Raw genomic sequence first — 7,403 nt, forward strand, 5'->3', positions numbered from 1 at the left:
AAAATTGCTTTTTTTATGTTTTTCACTATGAACAGACTGGATACAGACTTGGACACATTCTGTTTAGCCAAATGTAAAATTAGTCTTGAGCAAAAGCCTACCTTCCTTTTCAATTATGATCTTCTCACTTCCTTTTAAATGCAAATACATTCTGCAAAACTCAATGTGCAAAATGTGTGGCAGTTATCCTACTGGAAGTAGCATCAGAAGATGGTACTCTGTGGTCATAAAGGGATGGACATGCAACTGTACTTAGATAGCTGTGGTTTTGTCACTCTGCTATAGGTGAATAAAAAGTTGTCAAGAACAACTACAATTGTTGACTTGGACAAATAAAAGGAAGCCAAAATTATGACAGTACTGAACGTCTGTCATGGGTAGTTGTGATCAAATCCTCAAGGACGAATGATGTGTCTGATCTGAATAGCCACTCAGAAACCTCCACCAGTGAATAAACGCCTGAAAAACGTTTGGTCTTCCTGTGGTTGATTTTTGCTCTTCCATGCTGTGGTGTCTTGAGCAAATCGGATATAACGCCTCCAAATTGTGCGGCGATTACATTATATCAAATTTCAATTCTCCTCCATGGGGAATTATTGTTTCAGGTCATTAGTCTTCATCAACAGGACGTCATTTTCATTCGGAGGAGCTTTTGTCCTCTTTAGCTTGTTATGTCAGACGTGCCCTTTAGATAACAATAGGCTGTACACGACACTAACTGCTGAACTCCTGTGACGCACTGAGCGCCACATGGCAACCATCAAAATCCTTTATCTACTCTTGCACTGAAATTTCATCATTATCCTGAGAGTGGGGTGCAGTTCGCTTGATGAGATGAACGCGCACCAAAAATCTTGTGTCTTGGGAAGTCTTCATTAAAAAGCAGAGTGTCAAGAATCGCTTGGATACTGTGATCCTTCCCGCTGTCTGCGTTGAGTACGCACAGTTGCAGTGTGACTGGCATCGTCCCAATGATCCGTGCCTGTTCCCCATTCATCTTCGTGGCTCGCTCTGGGTACAGAATGCCGCAAATTGCGATCCTCGTGGATTCATGCTGCTCTAATCCTCAGAAAAGCCGTGTGAGGTTATGCGGGGATCCCTGCCAGTTACCTTGGGGGGCGAATGATCTCCTCGACCTACCCCTCACTCACCCCAGTGGTCCTATCGCAACGGGGAAAGATGTATCTGCTCATTGCTGCTCGCCCCTCCCACCGGCAGTAGACACAATGAATCATACCTGTCAATCCTCATCCCCAGTGCAGGGAGGCCATGTTTGTTTATATTGATCAGCAGCATATGTGGCACAGCTGTTGCTGACGCCGGCAGAGGTTGGTTCATGCTCTCTCTTGGCAACAGTACAGTTGACGAGCGAGACAGAACAATCCATGCTCTGGAGCAATCAATGTAAACAGTCAAGCTAAACGAAATGAATGCTGGATGATACAGAAATCACAGCAAATGAAGATTATTTAGTCAGCAACAACCAAATGACAGTGAAATCTGGATAATTGTGTTTTAATTATGTTAAAATATTCTTGGTTGGTATGAAAAAAAAAACGTATATGCAATGCAATATTTACCTAATCATGCCAAAGTGTTTTGTCCCCACATTTCTCTTATTTGAATGTTTGATAATCAAAGATTTGCTGTTGTGGTTTTTCTACTGTATGCTCCAGAACCTAAACATCTCTACAAAAACCCTCAGATTGATGCATTTTTTCTTCCATCCCTTTTATGGTTACTGAGCCACAGATCCAGTCACGCTATTGGCTGGAAAACTCCTCAAGGAGCAACATCTGGCAATGATTAGTGACCATTAATTGGTGTTAACTGGTGCTACTGGTGTTTACAGAGTTGAAGGATAATTAGTTGGGGTCAACTCATGGCTGAAATTAACATGTCAGAGCACTGCAGCTGTCTTGTGACAAGTAATGTAGTGGTGGGTAACAAATTATGTTAGCAGGGTGCTGTAGTGAGTTACTGTGGCTCATATGATCTTTAGTAGTAATTGTGTGAATGTTTTTTATCTCATAAAAGGAGTGCCTACATGTTTTTTTTAATCAGTGAATGATAGAGAAGATGATGAATATTACAGAGCCAATAAAAATTGAGCTTTTTTTTACATGTTCTTTTGGCATTTTCTGTTTATGGAGAACATTTAAAAAAAAAAAAAGCTCAAAATTGAATTTCTGAGTCTTCCTTGTGCCAGTGTGAACCAGGCGGAAGTCGAGGGGAGGGTTGCTTTACGGCAACAGTTCCGCCTAAACAGAAATCAATTTCTCATGAACTTCTACCGCTCTACAGAATATATGTCCTAGAAAATTGACATAATTTAGCTTTTTGCTAATAACTGCATCGTCATAATTAAAAGGCCACTGGCTACGCCCTGAAAATAAATCAAAATATGATTGAAGTGGGACTCATAAGTGTCTCCCTAAAGGTCCTAAAGTCAGTTTTATCATGCAAAGAAATACACACTGTCCTAGACAAACGCTGGAACTGAAACGTAGTGTAGTTGCAACGCAAAGCTGGCCACACGACAGCTCCAGTATCAGTTCGGTGGTTTCCTGTTAAAAAACAAGCAAACAAAAAAAAATGGATTCATCACCAGTACATCCTTTGTCTTTATGACTCTCTTACATTTATCGTGCCTATGGGATCTTATTGATGCACCAAAGAAAAAGGTAAACATTGAAGCCACAGCCAAAGTGTGTTGTGATATAATATGTAGCCTTGATGCTACTTTAGAAGCAAATGAATGAATCAAAGTTAATGGAGAAACTCAGTTTTCTTTGTTTCTTATGCTGAGTTACAAAGAAGAGATTTTCTAAAGGTAAGTTTACTAGTGTGTGATCACTTGTAAATATAAGTCAAAAGAACACAGAACTCACATGAGAAAATGTTGCATTGTGACCATTTACTGGCAAAAGAAAAGCAGTTTAATTTCCAACCTGATAATACAACAATATCTGGCAACATTGGAAACATCTTTGTTGAATTGATCTTATCTTAAAAAAAGCAGTTTTATTTATTTTATGAATTAATATGCCATTTAAATTGTAAGATTACAACTAGTAATGTTTCTTGTTAGTCCCACATGAGCTAGTACAAAATATTTTATATGAAGAATAAGATAAATAAAGTACATTTTTAAGAGTCTTACAAAAATGTGGAAAAATGTTAGCTTTCCTGTCTGTTTTTCTGATTATAAATCAAACATCCATGTAAGTCATAATGAGCTGAGGCAATTTTGATTTGATTAAACTGACATGAAAAAAAGTTTATAGTTTTCTGTCCAAATTAAGTTTTGGAACGTCCCTCCCATCAAATTATGTCTTCATATCAGAAGGTGATGTCTCCCATGGTATCACCCAAACCTCCTCTTCACACTAAAGGACATCAGAGTCACTCGGCTCCCATACAGGATAATGACTGGAGTCAAATAATCGTCAGATAACGTCTCTCTCTAGTTCTGTTGGACTTTTTCTTTCTTCATATGTGACTCTTTGGGTTTCATAAACCCTAAATTCATTTCACTCTGCATCTCTGCTGATTCAGTTCGTCCCTCAATGAAAGGGAGCTGTGTGGCTGGGAGATACAGAGGGGAGAGAATTCGCTGCACACTGCAGACACCGCAGGAAAACTGAGATAAGAATATTAAACAGCAGAGAGAATTGTGTCTTCTCCTCCAACCAATAACATGAGGAAGGATCTGAACAGAAACGAGAGCACACAACTCCAGGCAATCTTATGACAGATTTTAGAGGGCACACTTTGTTTCTGGGGTTTTCTGAATTAAATTGTTAAATATGGTTATGTGGCGTTTTAATTCCAAACTTCTATTGATAGCACTGACAATTTAGATAAGCATAACTTAGAATTCAGATTATAAAATATATACTATACTATGACTTTTTAAAAATGTTCCTGTTTGAACTAACAAGGTCAATATAGCACGAAATCTGATTTTTTTTAATTAAAAAACTTATTTAACCATATATAATTATTTATACAACATTAAATACATACATTTCTCAGATCCCTATCTTGTTATTATGATCAAACATTCCTTAAAAACCCATTTTATATAACTATACATCTTTTCTGCCCTGTAGTTCATCATCATTCCACTAGGGGCAGTAGAAGGGCTTTTCCTGCTCAATTCAAAATGGCTGCCCCCATGACATCTTAGAAGGGCTTTAGGCGGGAAAAAGTTTAGCTAATTTTTTAAAACTTTAAAGTGAGAATAACTCATTTATTTAAATTCATTTTTGAAAATGATAACTTGCTAAATTGAAAGAATGCAAAAATAGCCGATAACTAATAATACAGTAAGAACACATTGCAAATGTGTAGTTTAGGTTGAAAGAGTGGGTAAGGTGTTTTTGCCTTTTTGTGACCTAAAACTGAGCAACTCACCCAAAGTTTAATCATTATCTAAGTCCTTTACAATTGCAAAAGGTTTTGGGGGAATTTCATAAAATTAGTTAAACCTTTTTTTTTTTTAATTACTTCTACAACTACATTATATATTTTTTTTTTTTTGTGCGTGTTTATAAAAAAGCATTGAATTTTGAATTTTGAACTTGTGATTTTCCTCTCAAACAAGCAAACTTTCAATAGATTCTGTCCAGGAAAAACAAACTGCATCCGCTGCTTTTCAATACAGAAATTCATTCAAGAACCCAAAACAACTCTGTTATGCTACAGAGCCAAAAACTTTAATCTCAATAATCTTGATGAATGAAGTTGTGTTTAAACTCCTTTCATACAGTATTACAGGTACGGTTGCAACTAAAACAGGTGAAAGCTGACTCATTCTACCTTACCAGCTTCCTGTTATCAAACATTTAGTGTCCTCTGAGAGAAATGTACAAGGCTTTTGACATATGCATAGTTTTTATTTTATTTTATTTTATTTCACCCGTCAAATTAAAGAATAAAAATGCTTTTTAGCCTAACACATTTAAATGGTTGGTCTGCAGTCTTCATCAGAAGGTTTTGCTTGTCCCACTTCCAGCTGTTAGTGTTGGATCTCTGGTTTTGTTAAATCGATGTCAGCCAGAATCCTTCACGTCTCAGTTTCTAGTGTGGTTTCTGGGTTTCTTGACATCTATAAATCCTTTGAACCAACGTTTTGGACTTGTTCCTATTACTTTTGGATAGTCCCAGTTCATGATGGGATTGTCTATATTGCAGAGGTCTGATGTTGCAAATGTGAGGTTTTCTTGCTCTGCTTCATTAGCTGCGTTTCCATGAACTGTGAAATCGAGCATATTGGATTTGTGATAATAAATTTGCTGAATGGAAACACCACAATTTTGAAAAAAACTTGCATTCATCGAAAAAACGTTTTTGCGCTTGGAGAATCTGGTTTTTGGAGGTGTATTGAAATCAACATGTTTCGAAAAAATGCAATGGAAACACTTTTTCATAATTAAATGTACTTCTTGGCTGGAAGTGGCTGCCCTGAGCCCTGCACAGTGGGTGCCACAAAAAGTCCCACAACGTCACATAACTTATTGTGGAATTGTTGGATCCACATGATTTCGCTAAATTGCTTCATCCGTAGCCATCCCCACATAGTTTGCCGCTCCATGGCCTAAATAAGACTCTAACGTCTCCTTTGATAGATGATGAGCACTAGTGCAGTGGCAAAAATTTTAACATATTTTGTTGTGTTTTCAAACAGGAAAAAAGGTCCGACTGCTCACTTGTTAGAATGTTTTTTTTTCACATGTCTCATTCATTCACATAGAGACTGCCAGTGGTCTAGCAGCGGCGCTACTGTGACATCATCCAAATGCTTCTTTTTGGTCTTTGATAGTATCAACTTTAAACAGTATTTGTTCCTATTTGTTTCTGTGTTTTTGGATGACTTGTCACATGAGTGGGTTTGTGTTTATTCACATAATTATGATTTAATAAAAACATTGTGTTCTTTCGACATTTCCAGAATTTCAATAAAGTTTTGGAAACCTAGTAATTGCTTTGAATACTGTAAGTCTTTCCACAATCTTACTTTTCAAATTCTTTTTTGTGCTCCTTTTTGTTAGTGTTAAGCGTTTATCTTCTCAGGTATAGTATTTGCCACAAGATTTTGTAAATAACATTCCATTTTCCTTCTTGTTCTATTTTGTCCTGTGCACAAACCAAGACTTATCTGAGTTTAATGAGAAGTTTACTTGATGTGTTTATGTTGTGTTTCTTTATGACCCTATACTGGTTCCGGAATTCCCCAGACATATGGAATGATTATAGCTTCTTTGTAGCTGTTCTCCCCTCTCTCATATTTTATTGTTTTCTATGGTTCTTGTTGCCTAAATTCCCACCTGTTGTTTTGCTTTGTTTATGGCCCATTTTAGATACTGGCAGAGGTCCAGTGTGTGTTGGATGTGTCTTGCTCCCCTCTGTCCCACTCGTCTGGGTTTCATACAGGGCCCTGACATCTGACAGGTTGTGTTCAATGGGATGTTCTAATGATCATGATGTACTGAGGGTTTTAAGATGCAATTGTCCTAGTGCTGCCGTCCTCGTGGTGTTGGACCTTCATGTCCAGGACAAGCATTATGTTTCTGCTGCTGCCTCCTGGGTGAACTGTGTGTTTCCTGTTGCATCCAGGAGTGTTAAAATCCCTCTCCAATCATCTTTTCGTCTATTTTAAAAGGGGGTTCCAGGAGTCTTTTAGTTACAATAATGCAGTTTTTGGCCAATAAAAAAACTAACAAAAAAATCTGATTTCTAGAACACAGTTTCTGCAGAGCAGCAGTGGTTGATTAGAAATTTGTCTCTGAATTTGGGGTGAGACTATTGGTATGGAAGCCTTCCCTTACTTCCCATCATCCCTTTGTTAACACGATATCCCGGTAGCTTACAGCCCCTCACAACCTCAAGCTAATGTTACCTCCACATTGCAACAAAAATGGCGAGCAACAATGGATCTATCTAGCTGTATAGTTTTAAACCAGATTCCAGCTCAGACGAGGAAAACAAAGACAAACATGGATTTAGACATCTACAAGTAGATGCGTCAGAATGTTGCGGAGCAGGGAGCGACCGTTGCTTTTGCTACAAGCTTTTTCCAACTGCTTTTTTTTTGTTTGTTTCCTCTTCATTCACAACCATTTGAATAAATAAATCCTCAAAATTGCAATTTTATAATTTACATATGTCCTCTATCATAGCAAAAATGCCACAAAAACATGTTTGAAACACCAAAAACTTGATTTTTATTGGAGTGAGTCTTGAAGATTGGTGTGTCTTCTCTCTATTTTTCCAAGTGTGTTTCCTACATGGGTCATTCCTACTATTCGACATAATATGTTTGTAAACATTGCATTAATTTTAAAAGCTTAATATACATGGTTAACGCCCCTTTGCCATTTAAATCAATATGCATAATT

Source organism: Oryzias melastigma, linkage group LG11, assembly GCF_002922805.2.
Source record: "Oryzias melastigma strain HK-1 linkage group LG11, ASM292280v2, whole genome shotgun sequence".
NCBI lineage: Eukaryota > Metazoa > Chordata > Actinopteri > Beloniformes > Adrianichthyidae > Oryzias > Oryzias melastigma.